We start from the raw sequence: 18,953 nt of genomic DNA on the forward strand, positions 1-18,953 counted from the left end.
ATTTTCAGACCAGTTAGAGAATCAATGTTGACAAAAGTTGACAATCAATGTAAATAAATTTTGCCTAAAGGCAATCAACGTCCTCACGTGAAGATCTTTACGATTCCTCTGCAAAGAGTTACGTGATTAAAATTTTATTTGTATCATGTTGACGTTTAACGAACGAGGAAAGAATTGTTTTCACTACTGCTTGTGAAATAATTTGCAATTTCAAACACTCAGAATCTCCTCATCGTGATGTAAGGTCGGATCTCTTGACTTTTTTATACACTACTCTTTCAGAGAAAGGAAATTACAAAAAGGGGAAAGAATAAAGTAAAAGTAAATAATGGGATTATTTCCCTTTGAATTTCAAGAACATGACTTACGACCTTTTGGTTCTCGCCTACTGAATTAAAATGTTGTCAATAATAAAACTTACATTTGAAGTGAGGCTGTGTTAAGAGTCACCGAACCCATCTCAGGTGTACGAGTCGTTAATAAGTTTGATGCCCCCTTTTCGTGATTTCATTTCACAAAGTTGGTTTATTATTATCCTTTTTAGGGAAATATTTTCCTTCTGCCTCTAATATTGGTAATGATATGGGCGGTGCTTCTCAAAAGAAAATTCAGTGTGACATCAGCTGTTGCCAAATGAAATTAGACAGTGTATTTTTTTACAGAGGGACGGTTAAGCTAATTTTTTGAAAAATTTAGAGAGTTTGCTTTGGAATTCTAAGCAAACTCCCTGAAATTTTCAAATGAATTGATGAATACTGGAAATCAATTAAATTTTGAAAGAAATCGATCGGTACAACTATTCCCTTGTCTATAGGGACTACATTTTGCAAAAAGGAATCAAGAGCTTTCCAATGTTGCTAGGATTGTGCAAGTTACATCCTTTGCAATAGAAGATTACTGAAATCATGCAAAAAAATATTTTACATAGGTAATTTTCTAATTGAATTTATAGTTTTTTTAGGAGTAAAGATAAACCTTGTTTGGATTATCAGTTTATATTGCAAGGTAAAAAAAGTTGCACAATCTCAGCGACATTGGAATGCTCTTGGTTCCTTTTTGCAAAATGCAATCCAGCATATAATGCACTGTCTGATGTAACTTGGCAACGTCTGGTGTCTTTTAGTTCCCTTTCGAGAAACACTGGGCATATGAAGTGCTGCAAAAGCTTAATCAGTGAGTTGTTTGCGTTGACAATCGCCTTTTTCAAGGGCAGTCCGGTGGTCCAGATCCGCGGTAGAGGAAGAAGAGAAAAACTAGTTTTTTGCGTCGCGGCTTTAGAGACATTTTGGATCGACGTGAATCCCCGCCTACGAAAAACCAACGAAGAAAATGGTGGAAAACGACCAGAACGGTGTCCTTGAGACATGGTGTAATCCTGCAGATGACCACTACTAATGGGACTGTAGGGTACAAGAACTCTGATGCCAAGTGTCATTTCCTTCTGTACTTACTCTGTACTTTATTGAATGAATCATAATTTTTTGAAATTGCTAAAAAATTAGTTTTATCATCGGAAAAGAAAAAAAGGAAATAGCTATATCTCGCTTATTAAAAAGTTTTATGAAAAAAACCCAAAAAAATCCCGGTCCACGTTTGTATCACTTATAAATTTTACAGATAGTTTAATTACTTATAGTATAGTTACACATTTAGCTTCAACAACTAGAGGTTTATGTGTTTTGTTGAAAAATGGGCAGTTAATTTATGTGATTTTCTTCTTTTATTTTTTTTTTTTTTTTTTTTTTAATCTTCGTCCTCTCTATTCTAATAAAATCATTTTTAAGACGCTCAATGGACGGGGTGACGAAGGGAATTAAGACGGCCGATGGGCTGGAGTCAGGAAGGGGAGTTCAAAGTCCTTTTTTGATTTGCTGTTAGTTGTCGATGAGGTATGTCTTTTCTAATGCTTAATTTACTTTAGACAATTTCAATTTGTTTCGTTCGGGCGATTTTGACGATCCTTTGACTTTCGCCCTCTTTGGGGGCGCGCAGCACCCGGGGGTTGGGCCGCGTAGCGGCCAGGGGACGGATCGCCTAGTATCAAGTAAAGGAAAGAAATCAATATACGCAAACATTTGGCAACACTGCAGTCAACTTGATTCCGTTTGCTTAAATTGAAGCACTCGCTTCAACTTTTTTCAACTGAGGTCCCCCTTCTTTTCCATATATTTTCCAAATGTAAATAAATCATATAACCGTGATAGTAGCAGCTGAGTATCCTTTTTAATTTCTACAGATATTAGTTTCTCCAAAAGGAAATTTGCATCCATGATGAGCAGCTTGGTCCGGAAATGAAGTAATCATAAGTCTTTGAGGAAAGTTGCTCAGTAAAGGTAAATTTAATAGAGGAGTGGGTGAAAGTTTTGATCAACTTCAAGTTTTCAAACTTCCGTGCGCAGTGCAGCTCATTTTATGTAATTGAAAATGTTTCGAAGGACTATTGATAATTGAGTTTAAAAAACAGGCAAATTGTGGCGTGACGAAAATAATAACAAGAAATCAACAGGCTAGAGTTAAATGCTAGTCTAATTGTACATGATCGCTCGCTAGGCACGGATCCAATCTCACCCTCACATTATTAGGGCTCATAATTAGAAATTTTGCTGCGTCTTAAATTGGGGATCGGGAAGAAGGGGAGAGGGAGGTCAGATCTAGCTTGACAGATGACGAGGGAACAGGTGTAGGTATAATATTTCGAAGCCCAGCGAGAGGTAGTTTATGGATGGCAAGTTTACTTACTGAAACGATAGTTGTTAACATGAATATTTTATTTAACTGTAAAATTAAAAAGGGAAAATTAAAAATTAAATTAAATTAAACAAGGGAAATTAAAAAATTAAGATTCATGGTCTACTTAGACAACAGTCCATTGGCAGGACTTTACCTTATTTGCACAGCATCCTGTAGCGGCCTAAGGAAGAAATTTAGTGTGTCATTGAAATAAATTCGATGGCCATAGAGCGAAACCGTTTCCGACATTGCAGATCCTGTCATACTTCATGGTTTCCTTGAAAAACTAGTCAATACGTAATTCATCGGAAACTTCCTTGATATATTTCTCACCCATTAACAGAATATCCTGTAAAAATTTCAAGCTATAAAGTTAGCTTGTCTCTTCCCGAAAAAATAAAATAAAAGCGGACACTATGAAACATCGCGATAGAAATACGTGGTTTGCACTTTGGTCATTGCTTCAGGAAATCCACAACCCGCCATTCAAACTTAGATCTATTTTAATTGAAGAAAATAAGTATTTTTTCCGACATTTATTGTGTGATCCTTCATCTTGATTGCTTGACATTTATCGTTAATTTCACTATTTTAAAGTATTTTAACTCCATGAGAAGTTCGTCCATGAATAATTTCGGTCCCTTATTTTAAGCTCGCTTGTTTTCATGCAAAGCGTCAGAAATAAATTCTCATTTTACTCCTCGGTAGGACTCGGAATCTCGAAAGACGCTCTCTCATGACGCGCCTTCAAGAATGTCTTTGAGCAACTATTCAGCCTCTTACGTTGTGTGGGATAGTATCAGCGGATGGCAAGGCGCTTCGTCTTCTGAGTGGCGCAGTGTAGCACTGCGCTTTGCTGCTGCGTCTCAGAGAGTCCAAGCCGCTCGTAAATGATTAATTATCTCATCAAACAAATATTGTTTGCAGAAACGAAAATTACAGGCGCGAACACCGGTTGGGAGAAGTGATCGACTGAGTTGATGCCAAGTCGGTTTGAAACGTTCCTTTTTTAAGGTTGCCCTGTGATTGCCCTGTATGTGTGTGAGGGTGGATGTTTGTGTGTGTGTGCTGATTATTGAATGTGGAATACCGTAAGGAAAAACTTGGTAAAATTTGCTGATGCAATTGTCAATTGTATAGTTGTGTGATGGAATACCAGTATTTTCGTGCATTTATAACAATATGTTAGTGTGTTTGTATCAGTATAGTTATAAAAAATTGCTCACCGAATACATGATCTGGATTGAAAAATAGCTCTCCAAAGCTTTTGGAATCTCTGAACTTCTTTTGTCGAGTTTTTTCGCTGAAGTAAAAGGGGGGATAAAAGGAATTTTTCTATAATTTCGTGGTAAAATACGAAACATATTCTCTATAAAATTGCAGGTATCAAAAATAATTTCACATAGGTGATCTACATTATAACAACAGATTTACTGGTAGGGGACATTTTTGTGCAAATCCAATTTCCAATCATTTGAAGGGGAGGGGGAATCCGATCAGATTTTTTTAAAAACATCAAAGCACTGATTGTGAGACCACTGGATAGCATCAACAGCTGTTACAAAAATTGACAAAAAAAAAGAATTATTTTGATTGTACCAACGAATGATTGAAATCAATTGCGAGGTTTATTTTTTAAAACAATCCACTCAAATGAGGGCATTACAAGAAAATTCATCTAATGTGCTCTTAAACCAAGTGATTCTTCCCTACTAATGCGATAGGTTTTGGTTGGTTCCTTCCTTTTAGGTGAGATCTGTTTTTTTTTTTAAATACAAACGACTGTGGATGTTCTTCGCACGCAGTATTAATAGTATCCGGCGATAACTTGAGCACCGCAGGAATCTGAGCAACTAATTAACGAGTATCCTTCTCACGCGACAGGCTCAATTTTTTTCATTTTTTTAGGTGTCTAGCTTTTCGTGTAAAGGTCCTTTTTTGTATGCAGCATGTTTTCTTGCATCCTCCAAGCTATAACCCTGCAACTTTTTTTTAGGATGAGCCAATGCGAGGATAATAACCACTCGATCCGGCTACGTTTCTCTCAGTCATATATTTTTGGCCATCCTCCAAATCGGTCTCTACATTTTCCGAAACCCTCTCCTCCCCCTCCCTCTGGCCAGATGGTCTCCGCCCACGTCTCTGGGACCAGGTACGGTAGGTACACATTACTTACTCTCACTCTCCATTTTATAGTTCGTTACTTTCGGCTTGTTCTGTCGCGCTGTGGAAAAACGACGGATTTGCGTAGGGATTGGGTGGGAGGTACGCGGTTCTGCATTAGTCGTGCGAGAGTCTGTTTTCGTCTTTCCCTGGCCTCCCGGCTCGACGCTCCGTCGCTCCCGTCACACAGTGGATCGAGTCAATTAGAGAGATCGGACATGAAATTTTTGACTAAAACTGCAATTTTTTATGTCCATTTCGTCACATTTTCGACTGTAAGGGGTGCATCTTGAAGAAAATTTCACGAGAAAACCAATGGAACCACTTTTAGAACTTCAAAGTCTTGTATAAACGGAGTTATAAGCGTTTAAAGTTTCCAAATTTTGTCCGACCTCTCCTACTGACTCGATCCACTGTGCGTCAGTGCGGAAAAGTGGGCTGGACGTCACTCGGTTGTCATTTCAAAGCGACGTTGCCACTCCGCGGAAAAATATCCGATTTTCCCCTATTACAACCTGCGCATGGTGGGTGGATTTTTTCTGAAAAATTGATAACGTTGTGCGGGTGATGTGCTCCAGCTCTGTCTCGCCCTCGGTGTGCAATGGAGTTGACGTCATTAGGACAGCAGACCAATCAGAAAGGAGTGCTGAATACCTCGACCTTCGGATGGCCAATCAAATGTCTACTTTTAACCTGTCGCTATTTCGCGGTTTGGGGAAGATGTACTGGCCTTGAAATCCAAGAATTAGTCCATGAGGCTAAGTCGAGACACGTGACGCGGTGAATTTAAGGCCTCTATGCTTGAAAGTAAAATCATTAGAGACGTTTTGGAAAAAATATTGTTAAATATTGAGAGTGATCGTAATATTTTTACTTTCGCCCTGCGCCATGTCCAACGCACATCATAATTATGTGGAAAAATTCACACCCAACATCCCAAACCTGCAGGTGCGTATATCAAGCCAAAATTATGCAGATAAGCCCTCTAAGGATAAGGCCATCACTTCTCCGAACTAAAATGTATTATACGTACCAAGTTACTTACCGTATTAATTTAGGATTATACATACATACTACTTTTTATGGTTGGTTTTGTCCATTTTTTTATTAATTGTCTAAATAAAGCGTGTTATTTATTTTTAAGCGGGGCGAAAATTAGGTTTCATTACTCATCATTACTCTCAAATTTTACAGAATCATCCATGTTTTCATGGTATTTATGGAAAATCGCAGCAATTGGATAGATGGAGAAAATAAAATAAACCCTGAAATTATTAAATAATATTTCACAGAGTCTAAAAGCGTTACACGGAATGAAAAAAAATATTTCATGAAATTCTTTTCAAATAGTATGTCAGAAAGCGTTCAACATCGTAAACACACAAACAATTTCATTAGCCATACGCACTGTAGCTTTATTGAGATTCAGAGACACTTTTATCACACTCATACATTTTTTTTCAGTATTGCTATTTTTGAGGTTCAACCGGAAATATCGATTCAGAAATCGCACGATCGCGGAAGCAACCTAATCGTCAACAAAAATATAAAAGAACTAGGAACAATCAAAAGTTTGCTTATAATGTTTCCATCAAAACATTTTGTTTATTAACACTTCAAACTGTTGCAACTGTAAAGCGTCCATTCGCAATTTATTTTGTTTGTGTTTATTGGAAGCGCTTGTCGTAAATGCCACGCAGTTCTGAGCTTTCGCTTCAAATTTAAAAGCTTTTGCCGACTTAATTTCATTTTTCCTCTTGACCGAGCAGAAAAACAATTTGCTCCTCGTAAAATAGACCCGAGCTGTCGCTAGTCCATGCAGACAGCGAGGAGCTTTGAGAGGTAAAAGGATATTTGACCAGTGTTGCAAATTGCCTATCAATACTTTTAAGGCGCCGAGTTTCTGAGTTCTTTATTTTACTTTTACTTTCTAATCAGCCCCTGTACTGCCGTGCCAAGGAAGAACGCCGTATGAGCCTTCAGACATTGCTAAGTTTCCTTCGATAAAAGCTTATAATACTGCGAAATTGCGAATATTTTTTTCCAAACTTTTCAGAAAATTTAGTACGCAATTTAATCTAAAACATCTGAAAATGTCAAAGAAAAATGTGCATGAATGTCGTAAAAAATACGTGTTTTATCAAGGGAAATTTGGCAACTCTCGAATGTTCATACGCCGATTTTCCTTAGCACGGCAGTGTAGGTCTTGGACAAAAAGAAAAAAATTGATTTAACAATATATCTTCATCAAACTTTTTCCATTTTCTGGTTTAGCGGTTTACAGTTTGGTAATACGTGATGGAATCTTAGATGAGAACGAACGTCAGTTAAAGCAATAAGTATTAATCAAGTTGATTTATCTTTCACATATTTATTTTTTAAAATGTTTCAATTGCTTGTAATGAAGCGAGGTATGTATTTTAATAATGAGAGGCCAATGACAGAAAAATTGACGTAATCGAAGTCAACAATTCCAAATGACCCTCCAGTTGAAAGCTTCGTTATCTAGACTGAAAATCTCAGTTGGCCAAATGAACTAAAATTAGATATGCTGAATAATACCTTGTAATGAAAGAAGTATTTGGCATAATTTGTAGCTTGAGTTTAGAGCTGGTTTTAGAAATGCAGTAATGCGAAGTTTCTCTTTAACCACATACTAAGCATTATTTCATGCTGAGCACTGAGCAGTGTAAACTTTGCAATGTTGAATCACTAAAATCAACCTAAAACTCCGGCTGAAAATTTTACCATAAGCGTGACTCGTCATGAGCTTTTAGTTTAGTCGTATATCGATGGAATTCCCGAGTACCCGAGGGACTAAAATGGCCGTTTTTAGCTAGGCCCTTTACAAGTTTAATTTGATTAAATTAGTGAGGACACTGTTCACTAATCCCTCCGCAAAGCGAGCAATAACTTCATTACAGACATTTTTGTTAACCCTTTCAGAGCAGGAAAGACAGCCGTGCTTAGAAAAAACGTCGTATGAGCCTTTGGACGTTGTAAAATATATTTTGTTAAATAATAATTTTCTGGAACCTTATGGATATTTTTCCGCACTCTCACTTGCAATCTCTGAAAATTTTTAAGGCAAAATGTTCATAGCTCTCCTTGAATGTACCGCGTTAATCAGGGAGGAACCAAGCCTTTAACTGGGCAATGTAATTTTTTACAAGAGAAAGTTTGTGCGGATTCTTGTTCAAATTTCCGTGAATTTTCTGCACAGTTCGAAGCAAATGCCTTCAAATTTTCAAAGGAATTCGTACAAACTCTCTCTTGTAAAAAATTAAATTGCCCAGTTAAATTTGCCAATAGCTGATGTGGCTTGGTTCCTTTCTGCCAAACGCGGTCGCCAAATATGACTATGTCATTATAGGGAATCTCAGTAACATTTGGGTGTTCTTAGGACGTTTTTAAAAAATCACGGCGGAAAAGACGACACCTACTCCGTGGGGACTTCGGGAGGCCGCTCATAACCGTAAAAATGAACGGGATACTCTGGATCGACTGACGGAGGGTAATGAATTGATTCCCGAGTTCATTTTACACGTTCTTCTCTTTCGCATTTTCCCGCCGACGCGACGGCTTTTGAGTGCGCCTCCCATTTATTTTGATTGATTTCGCTGCGGAGGCTCACACCCGTTTTCACCAGTGGCGAGACGTGAATGATCGATTATCGATATTTCCCCCATTGGAAGCTACGGTCAAGAATCGATTATTAAGGTGATCGCTGCTAACACCCGGCTTATCGATCCTTTACCATAGGTTTGAATGGCAGATCAATCGATACATCGCAAAGCACGCCACGCCACTGGCTTTCACAGTTTACGAGTGTCGATGATGCTTTTCAGCCCAGGCAAAGAGGAAAAGTCGTGCGCTAACGTCAAGTCCCCATTTTCCCGCCGAGAGACAACTCGCTGCCCATTCTTGACACAGCTTCCCAGCCTTTAGTTGCGCAGCATCTTCGTCGACATGTAATGGGGAATTGACCCGAGGCTTGCTAAAAACGCGGGTCGCATTGGGTGGGTACATTCGAGCTTTAAATAACGGTTCACAAATACATCTCCGAAAAAATATCAGACATCAACTTGAAAAAAAAAAATAAAAAAAAAAGTTTTAGAGATTTTTTTTTTTTACAACTACCCTTAGAAATCTCAAGCTGGGTCAAACTGACCACCTTTTCTCTTTTTGGGGAATTATGAGGCCAATACCTACAAGCCTTTTGTATGCCCACATATAAATTCTAAAAAAATAACCGGACAAAAAAAAACTTAAAAATTAAAGAAAAATAATCGAGTTTCGACACAGCTGAAGATAGGAGAGACATGTTTCGGCCTCATTTTTTTAACTTTACTCCCTAATTTAAACGAAACATCATTGGCAGCGTAGAATCGAGTACCGAGAGTTTACGCTCCGTGACATCGCGCCTTCAATTTTGCAGATGCAACACGGACATCCATGAAGCACGAATAGATGTATCTCTGCGCCGTCGTCAACTCAAGTCCTTTTCCTTGCTTTATATCCATATTGTGTTCGTTCCGTTTGTCTTGTTTGTAGTGGTGCTTCAAAAGCTATGTGAGCAACACAGCAGAGAATAGGAGAGACGTAATTGGGCTTTTTAACTTTGCTACCGAATCTGAGAGACATCTCAATGGCAGCATATAGCGGAGCATTGCGAGTTCATACCTCGCGCCATGACGCCTTCAATTTTGCAAATGCAACACGGATATCCATCAAGCACGAATAGTTGTATCTCTGCGCCGTCATCAGTAGCCGTCTTTATCTTTGATCTATTTCCACGTTGGGTTGGTTCCGTTTGTCTTATATTTTAGAGAAATTTCCTTCGATACTTTGAAAGAACATTTTCCTAAATTTGTGAGTGTCTGTTAAAAAATTTAAATCCAACACTCTACAGTTTTTTTTAAAAAAAAAAAAAAAAAAAAAAAAAAAAAAAAAAAAAAAAAAAAAAAAATAGAAAAAAATATTCGATGCAAATTAAATAGCGATAAAGGTGATGAACCATACTGACTATACTCTAATCGTCGCTGTATGAAATCCTCAAAAACAAGCCTTCCCATCCTCATTTTCCCACAAAAGACCTTCATTCCCCGTGATGATTCTAAAATGTTCCTTTCTATAGCCGACCTAACAACAGCAGAAATGGAAAATTGACGAGTAGGCGAGAGGGGTAAGGAAGTGATGCTTCTCCCAGCAGAAACCGTCGACCATCACGCCTTACCCTACCCGGGGGTGGCGTAGTAAGCGCACTGCGCCGAAAAAAAAGCTATCAAAAACGAGACGGCTGAAAATTCCGTCAGTTTCCATGACCGTGAGTCGACGAGAGCAGAAGATCTGTGTGCAGGGAACCGAAAACATCCGAGAACGAGACTTCCTTGTCCTGAGTCGGGTGTTTTAATCTCCGTCACTAACACCGGCCCAATATCCGGTCGAGTTTGGGCCGTGGCCCTAACTTAAAGTGACACTCGATGATTGATACGGCGCGCCTTCATCAACTCGACCGGCAACCCGCAACACTCGCGCGTGCCCACTCAAAGACTGAATTAAAAGGTAAGAATTGAACTTGAGAGACATTATTTATTCCGCGCGCTAGCCTGTTTATAAGAGCTGACTCCCACGTTTTCAAGGTACGGAATTCTTTTACTTCAGGCGAGAGACATGGAACATTGTTGATGTTGACTGACTACGAATGCAATGACCTGAATTTATAAGAAAGAGCCTAACAAAAACGTATATTTTCTCTCTGTATATTGCAAGCACAATGGAACTCACTCTATCACTAACGATGCTGTCGTGCTAAATAAGAACGTCCTATGAGCATTCGAGTGCTGCCAAAATTTCCTCTCAGAAAAAATGTATTTTTAAAGAAAATTATGAATAGTTTTCCTTTCTCTTTTCAGACACTCTAGATCTAATTACGAATAAAATTCTCCGATAAATTATTGGAAGAAAAACATTTCCAAATTTTCCCGAAAATTCATGATTTGCTAGAGGAACTTTGACAACACCTGAACGCTTATACGGCGTTTTACCTTAGTACGGCAGAATGGGTTAAATATTTTAAATGGCAAGTTATGCACCCTTTGTAAGGCGCCTCTTGTAAGGAGCAAGTTTGATTATCGAGAAAAAGGTAATCTCACTGAGTGGGAACTGTCCTTCAACGATTCTTATCTCCTGAGTGTCATCTAAAAATATGCAAGTGAAAAATTCGTTTATTTACGATAACGGCTCAAATGCGTGCTCAAATGAAATATTCATTGACATTTTATTAGTCGAACCCTTCCTGTGCAACTTACGTCTGACCACAGTTCTCTGCACACTACTGTAAATGAAAACAACCACAACGAATAAAAACGTTTCTTCAAACCCATGTCAACAGAATCCCAGAACATCCACGGCCTGATCCTCAGCGTCGTCCATTTGACGTGCATTTGTTTATGATAAGAGGGATAGAGGCAAATCTCCGGGCAGTTTGCCATCAAAAACCGCTGAAGCAATTATGTGACAATAAGTTATGGGGCATATAAAACCACGAGGTTCAAAACAATCTGGTTTAGGGGAAACTAAATTCGTGAGTTTCCGACCAAACAATGATGATGATATACCTGCCGATGAATGCGGGTCATCATGATGGGGACATAGGTGTATTTGACGCGCAATTTTTTCTCCGTGTTTCTGCGCGGGGGTGTCACGTTTTGAAAAAGAAGGGAACGAGGAAAAACATGCATATAATTAGTATATGCATACATATTTTTGTTAAAAAAATACCTAAGTGTCGTTTTTACTTTGCAGATAGACTGACCAAATACGTTGCATATTGATTAATTTAATTGGTTAAAATTACTAAGAAAAAACAATCATTAGTTTCTTCTGTCTTGCTACATCCGAGTTTCACGTTGAGTGACTAGTGAAAATGTGTGTCTTCCTGACATATGGGAGAAAGGTGGAAGAAACCACGGGTGTCACTACCGCGGTGGGGATGACATCATTAAACGAATTTTTCAAAGCGCGATATCTCGATTGATATTGAACGTAGAAAGTTGCTTTTTGGACGAATCTTATTATTGTTAGCTAATCTACAAAAAATAAACATCAAAACACGATTCTATGACCAGCACAACTGACCCATTGACAATTTCTTAATTGAGGGGCTTGGATTACAAGGCGTATAGTGCAGTTTTTGCTGTTTCTAGTACGTGTTTGAAGTTTCGAAATTACACGGATCACTATGATGGAAAAACAGTTCAACCTGAATTTTTTATGCTTAAAAATTGGAATTTGGGAGCGAATTTTTCACAGAATGTGCGTCAAGGCTAGTTTTACTTCAAATCGTTACTACCTCAATTTTTTCAAAAACAGCACTTATGCGTCTTGTCTTCCAAGCCCCTCAATTGTTACCAACAGTTTCCCTGGAGGATGGAAAAGAGAGAAAATTTTCCTCAAAACTTTACAAATGATCCTGAAATAGATATGTTAAGAATTAAAAGGCAATCTTCAGCCTAAAAATTTCATAATCCGTTTCCGCCCCGAGCCTCCGTGCAATTTCAATTTTTAAATGGTTCTCCCCGGAAACCCCACTGAACCTTCCCTTCTGCGGCGCCCTTCAATCAGTCGCCCTTACGAGGACAACACACCCGTGATAGCTGTCAATGAATCCGAAACCGCCACTCACGATCAGACAGACGCAGCCTGATAAAGTACAACAAATTGCGGCGCAACCTGCCCCTCGCCTACACTGGAGCGCGAGATAAAGGGGCCAGTGGCGTGGCGTGCTTTGCGATATATCGATTGGTCCGTCATTTAAACCTATGGAGAAGGGTCGATTCACAGGGCATCGTAATAATCGATTCTTTTTCACAGCTACCAATGGGGACATATCGATAATCGATCATCCAACCTCCCCCATCCCGACACTGGAGCGAGATGAAGAGGCCAGTGGCGTGGCGTGCTTTGCGATGTATCGATTGGTCCGTCATTTAAACCTATGGAGAAGGATCGGTTATCAGGGCATCGTAATAATCGATTCTTCTTCACAGCTTCCAATGGGGACTATCGATAGTCGATCATTCACGCCTCGCCACTGGAAGAGGCGCTGAACCACGACTGCACTCACTCTGCGCGGGGTGTCACGGAGCGTGTGAGAAGCTGCAGGTGGAAAATTCATTCTCATGAAAGGCGCGCCCGACTGATAATGATGTATGATGACGCCGCGCCGCGCTTGACGGACACAGACGCCTGGTGCCTCAATATTGAAAAACGTCGTAAGAGCATTCGAATGTTGCCGAATTGCCTCTCAGAAAAAATTCATCCATGAAGATAATGGAGATGTTGCATGTGTGAGGAATTTGCGATTATGACTGTTGATTATTATGTAAAAGTTCGCGAGAAACACGATGGTGCCACTGGTTTTCTCTGAAATCAACTCCCAAGCTCAAAAAAAGCTCTCAAGTTGAGGCCAAAATGGAGGGGATATCCCACCCTACCCTGAGAGTCCACCTCTACATCAAGACAAACTCTCCATGCAAAGATAGGGAGCAAATACATTGATAGGGCTGCCACTTTATTTGGGGACTCCAAAACTGGAAACATGGCAACCCTGCTAATGTATTTGCTCCCTATCTTTGCATGGAGTGTTTGTCTTGATGTAGAGGTGGACTCTCAGGATAGCGTGGGATATCCCCTCCATTTTGGCCTCAACTTGAGAGCTTTTTTTGAGCTTGGGAGTTGAATTCAGAGAAAACCAGTGGCACCATCGTGTTTCTCGCGAACTTTTACATAAGAATCAACAGTCAAATCGCAAATCCCTCACACATGCAACATCTCCATTATGGATGTTTTCTCTTCAAATTTTTAGACACTTTAGATCAAATTACAAACGAAATTCTCTGGAAAATCGGAAGAAAAATACTCCCAAATTTCCCCAAAAATGCGTGATTTGTGAAAGGAGATTTGGCAACGTCTGAAAGGTCATACGATATTTTTCCTCAGGGCGGCAGCGTGTCACTTCGGTACGCCATTGTTGTTGCACACAGAGCTCCTGAATTTAATTCTGTGCCTAATTCTGACAGGAGTTTCAGCAGGTTGGATTTCTCTTCATGCTAAAAATGATACGGCCTGTCAAAATCGGGACACCATTATGGGGATATAATTCCGCTACGGGCAGTATCATGTCCTGATATGGAAAAACCTGGAGAATCAATCAGAAGGATGGTGCCCGACCAATAATAGACTGTTTTAGTAGCCACACTATTGTTTTAATATCGAAGATTGATAGTTCCAATGTAAACAATGACAAAATGTCAAGTCTAAATTCTATGTTGATTGGTTATGGTGTCAGTTCATTGTCATTTATAAATCATAAAATTGTTTTTGACTCATCAAACAGAGAAATTTCGATTGCGCGGAACAATTTGGCACAGTCGATCACCTCGATGAAAATGCGACGGAAATTACAACCCTATATTTACATTTCATACAGCAACATGTGAACAAATGATAAAGCCATCTACTCAGTCTGAAGTCGATGTATCTTGCCTTGCATAACACGATGGTACATTGACTTTACCCACCTTAAAAGTGCGGTAAAAGGCTTTTTCCACCTTTGCCTCGCCATAAACGTATACAGGGTGGCCTGTTGCAAAACGTGTGCATCATTTAGTGGTGAATTTAATTTTCAAGAAAACATACTTTTTTTCTCCATGGCAATGGATGAATTTAATCACCGCATGTATTTTAAAGTTAATACTGGAGGCTGGATAAATTTAAGTTTAACGAGCCCGATCTTTTACATGCATTTCTGAGAATGATGGCTAAGTCATAATGGCCCAATGCAAGTATAAGACGTCGTGAGACTTTTCATTACAAATACTCGAAAAAATTATACATTCCTGCCCATGAGAATATTGAGAGGAAGAAAGAAGTTGCAAATCCGAATTTTTTAACGAAGCTGTAAGGTCCGTGATGGAGCGGTGCTAATATTCGCCTTCAAGTACCAGTGTAGATAAATTCACCTCCGGAGGATTAAATTAGCAAGTGATCTGAATAGGAAAGAAAATGGAATCCTATTCAAGTAAAATCTATTCGTAAGGGTCGACCCAACGGTTCTATACATGGTTATCCAAAAGTCACTGACCACCCCTGTAACTTTTTTCCAAATTGAGATAGAAGTTTGAAACTTTGGGAATGTTCCTCGGTCTAAAGTAGCAACTTTTTGGTCCCCCCAAAATTTTGGGGGGCGGCCCCCCTTAAGGGGGGCGGGGGCTAACTTTTTTTTTTTCAAATGGCAACCCCCCCTTTGTGATACCTCATTCGAAAGATAATAAAAAAAGAAAATTTTTGGCGCAAACCGCAGGTCAAAATGTTCATTTTTGACAAAATGGCGGCCGGTCAAAGTTCTAAATGGCGGAAATTTGGCATCTCCGTTGTTTATTGACGGATTGGTGTGAAACTCGGAATTCTAGGGTTTTTTGAGGTGAGAAAAACGATTCTGGCATTGGTTTTCCAGAAAAGTCAGTCTTTTGCAAAATGGCGGCGGTCAAAATGGCGGCCTAGAGCGGGAAGTGGATATTTAGGCTGCATATCGTTGGATTTGCATGAAACTTGGTATCCGGGGGTATTTCGGCACGAGAAGAACGAATCTTTCATTGGATATCTGAAATTTTGACAAATTCCAAAATGGCGGCGGAAAAATTGCGGGAAATCAGTTTTACGGCTGTTTACCGATGGATTAGCATGAAAATATTTGATATTTCAAGAATCTAATGAAAGATTCCTTTTAATCCAGCCAAAAACCGCCAGGATATCGAATTTCATGCAAATCCATCGGTAAACAGCCGTAAAACTGATTTCCCGCAATTTTTCCGCCGCCATTTTGGAATTTGTCAAAATTTCAGATATCCAATGAAAGATTCGTTCTTCTCGTGCCGAAATACCCCCGGATACCAAGTTTCATGCAAATCCAACGATATGCAGCCTAAATATCCACTTCCCGCTCTAGGCCGCCATTTTGACCGCCGCCATTTTGCAAAAGACTGACTTTTCTGGAAAACCAATGCCAGAATCGTTTTTCTCACCTCAAAAAACCCTAGAATTCCGAGTTTCACACCAATCCGTCAATAAACAACGGAGATGCCAAATTTCCGCCATTTAGAACTTTGACCGGCCGCCATTTTGTCAAAAATGAACATTTTGACCTGCGGTTTGCGCCAAAAATTTTCTTTTTTTATTATCTTTCGAATGAGGTATCACAAAGGGGGGGTTGCCATTTGAAAAAAAAAAGTTAGCCCCCGCCCCCCTTAAGGGGGGCCGCCCCCCAAAATTTTGGGGGGACCAAAAAGTTGCTACTTTAGACCGAGGAACATTCCCAAAGTTTCAAACTTCTATCTCAATTTGGAAAAAAGTTACAGGGGTGGTCAGTGACTTTTGGATAACCCTGTATGTTCAGCGATACGTAATTTTCTGCATCGATGTGAGAATATGAGTGTGTCGCGCGAATGGCTCCAAAACCGCACACATATACCACTAAGATAGTTGAAACGTTGAATTGGCTCATATTACCAGATATGAGACGGTTGACTGTCATCCTCCTCCTATTTATCCCTTGTTTCCTCTCTCCACCTTCTCATCCTGTTTTCTTGAGTAAAGGGTAAATCCAGGATTTACCTAGGGTTTTACGAATCAATTTCCGAGTGGTGCCCCGCGCTCCGCATGAAGTGATGGCTTGTCTGACAACCAAAGCTGTTGTATTTGAGTCGCCTTGCTTACTACTTCAGTAAACTATGAGCAGTAATTCTCCCATCCATCATCCCCCTCCCTCGGGAAATTGAGAGGCTATTCTATCTTCCACAGCTAAAACGCAGTAACTCCACTTCAACTTCTTCAATTTTTTTCTGACAAAATACTTCTTCACAAATTTATCGGTGATCGTTTTTTCTTGATATTTTTTGAATGACCGTTTCATACTATTAAGAGTTCTACAATGAATAAATAAATTTAAAAGGCTAACAGCTATTCTAGCAATGGATTTGTTTTTTGTGGAAATTATCGAGGTTCCCTAGAACTTTCGTCGTCACCTAAGCTAGAATGATCGATGTCTACAATACAGCCGTGCTAAGGAAAAATGCCGAAAGAGCCCCCAGACGTTGCCAAGTTTCCTTTGCTAAAATAGAATTTACTGGGAAATTTATAAATATTTTAAGCCCAATTTTTCAGACAATATTGTTTGCAGTTTAATGTAATTTACCTGAAAATTCCAAGGTAAAATTTGTATAACTTCCTTCAAAAATAAACATTTTATCAGGTAAATTTGGCAAGTCACGTATATGGTATTTTCCCTTAGCACGTCAGAAAAAGTAAACGGGCGAGATCATTTATGGATCATGAGGCCATTTTAGTTCGACTAGAGTGCAGCGAACTTTGATTAATATATTCTGCAGACGCGCAACGTTGAAGTCAGACAAAACTTTGAAACTTTAAAAGCTCGTAACTCCATTCATATAAAACTTTGAGGCTCAAACTTGAGGCTTTGAGGCAGTTCCATTGGTTTCCCCGTGAAATTCCTTCCGGAAACACCCATTAAAATTTAAAATTTGATGGAATAAACATCTAAATTTGCAGTTTTAGTAAAAAATTTGATGTTCGATCTCTCTGATTGACTCGATCCACTTTGCGGCATTCGTAAGGCATTTGGGTGGAGCGCTTAAAGTTTCAGCGAAAAAATAGATGGGGGTAATATCGGTTTCATCAGCCTGTAATCTATAGGGAAAGGTATTCGAGGAGGCTGTTTGACGGTGAAGTTCAAAATCCTTTAATATGAAACGCACATGTGGTTTCCGTGCAGAAAGGAAAACGCAGCACGCTCAGAACACCTGTATTGACAAGAGAGTTGAAGTTTGTATTGAGTGGTGTCGATCATTAGTCCGGGTTTTCGCACGAAAAATTGGTTTTTAAAAAAGGATTGCCAAAGTCAATGAGAGTCTACTTCCCAATTTTACTTTGAGCACGGTTGGAGGGGGGGGGGGATATAAGATGTATTGTTTCAACCCAAGTTTTTTTCTAAAAATTAAAGTAATATTTTGATTGAAGTAAATAATTTTATGCAGTCTCATGATATGTTCGATTACGCATGAGCTTTTTTGTTTTCTTCTTTCTTTTAAGGTTAGTCTCCCCTCTCTTCCTGTCCTTTTAGCTTGTCTTAACCATGAGTTACAAACATCAAGGTATTTAGGATTCTACATTCACAGTACTTTCTTCGAGATTAGGGGGATTCTATGTAAAAATACCACATGGTTTGAGATTTTCGGAATTTATTAGGAAAATGTTTCAATTTTTCTTTCCCCTCTCCAAATTTTGTAAAAGCGAATCTCTTATTTGTACCTTTTTCAGTGTTTAGAGCCCATGGTTAACAACACCTCCGCCTATCTGCTCTACCGCACTACCATTTCTGCCACGTATGAATTGAAAATGCCAAAATGTAGAAATGATACTAGATATTCATCTAAGGAAAAAACAGATACATTATTTTTCCGGTTAATTTAATATGAAAGGGAGCCTAGTTGGCGTAAGTGTTTTCCTTTCTTTGATTATATTTACTTTAAATTTTTCATTGATAAATTGAACCTCCCTATGAATTGGTAAAAATTGGATATACTCTTTCGCGTATGAAACAAATTTTACCTGTTCCTTATTTCTTTGTTGTGCATTCTTCAATTTGTAATTTTTGTGGACAGCTTGCTTGATTGACGCCAAATATCATTGAATAGGTAATAATCGATTGTTTAGTTATTACTTATTACACAGGTAGTTTGTCACTACAACTTGATGTCCAGTGACTAGCTTAGAATTTTTTCTGTAGCTACAAATCTTATCTTCCGTGTCGGAAGTCATCAAAATTCTTTCCCGAAAATTCACATCGCAGATGTTATGTTATGCGTGTTTTATATCCGAACAAACATCGAAAGTGTCGGCATCGACAGAAATCGTGTGGATCGCAGAAAAATAAAACAAACAAACAAACAAAATTGTGCGTTTGCCAAAAAAATGAAGAC

General features: G+C 39.1%; 1 protein-coding gene across 1 annotated transcript in view; it reads right to left on the bottom strand.

The window, feature by feature from the left end:
- The window catches only part of LOC109030546 (ras-like protein 1), a 122,549-nt gene that overhangs the window by 103,187 nt on the left and 409 nt on the right, over positions 1–18,953 (bottom strand). The window lies entirely within an intron of this gene.

Source organism: Bemisia tabaci, chromosome 3 (assembly GCF_918797505.1).
Source record: "Bemisia tabaci chromosome 3, PGI_BMITA_v3".
In the NCBI taxonomy this organism is placed as follows: domain Eukaryota; kingdom Metazoa; phylum Arthropoda; class Insecta; order Hemiptera; family Aleyrodidae; genus Bemisia; species Bemisia tabaci.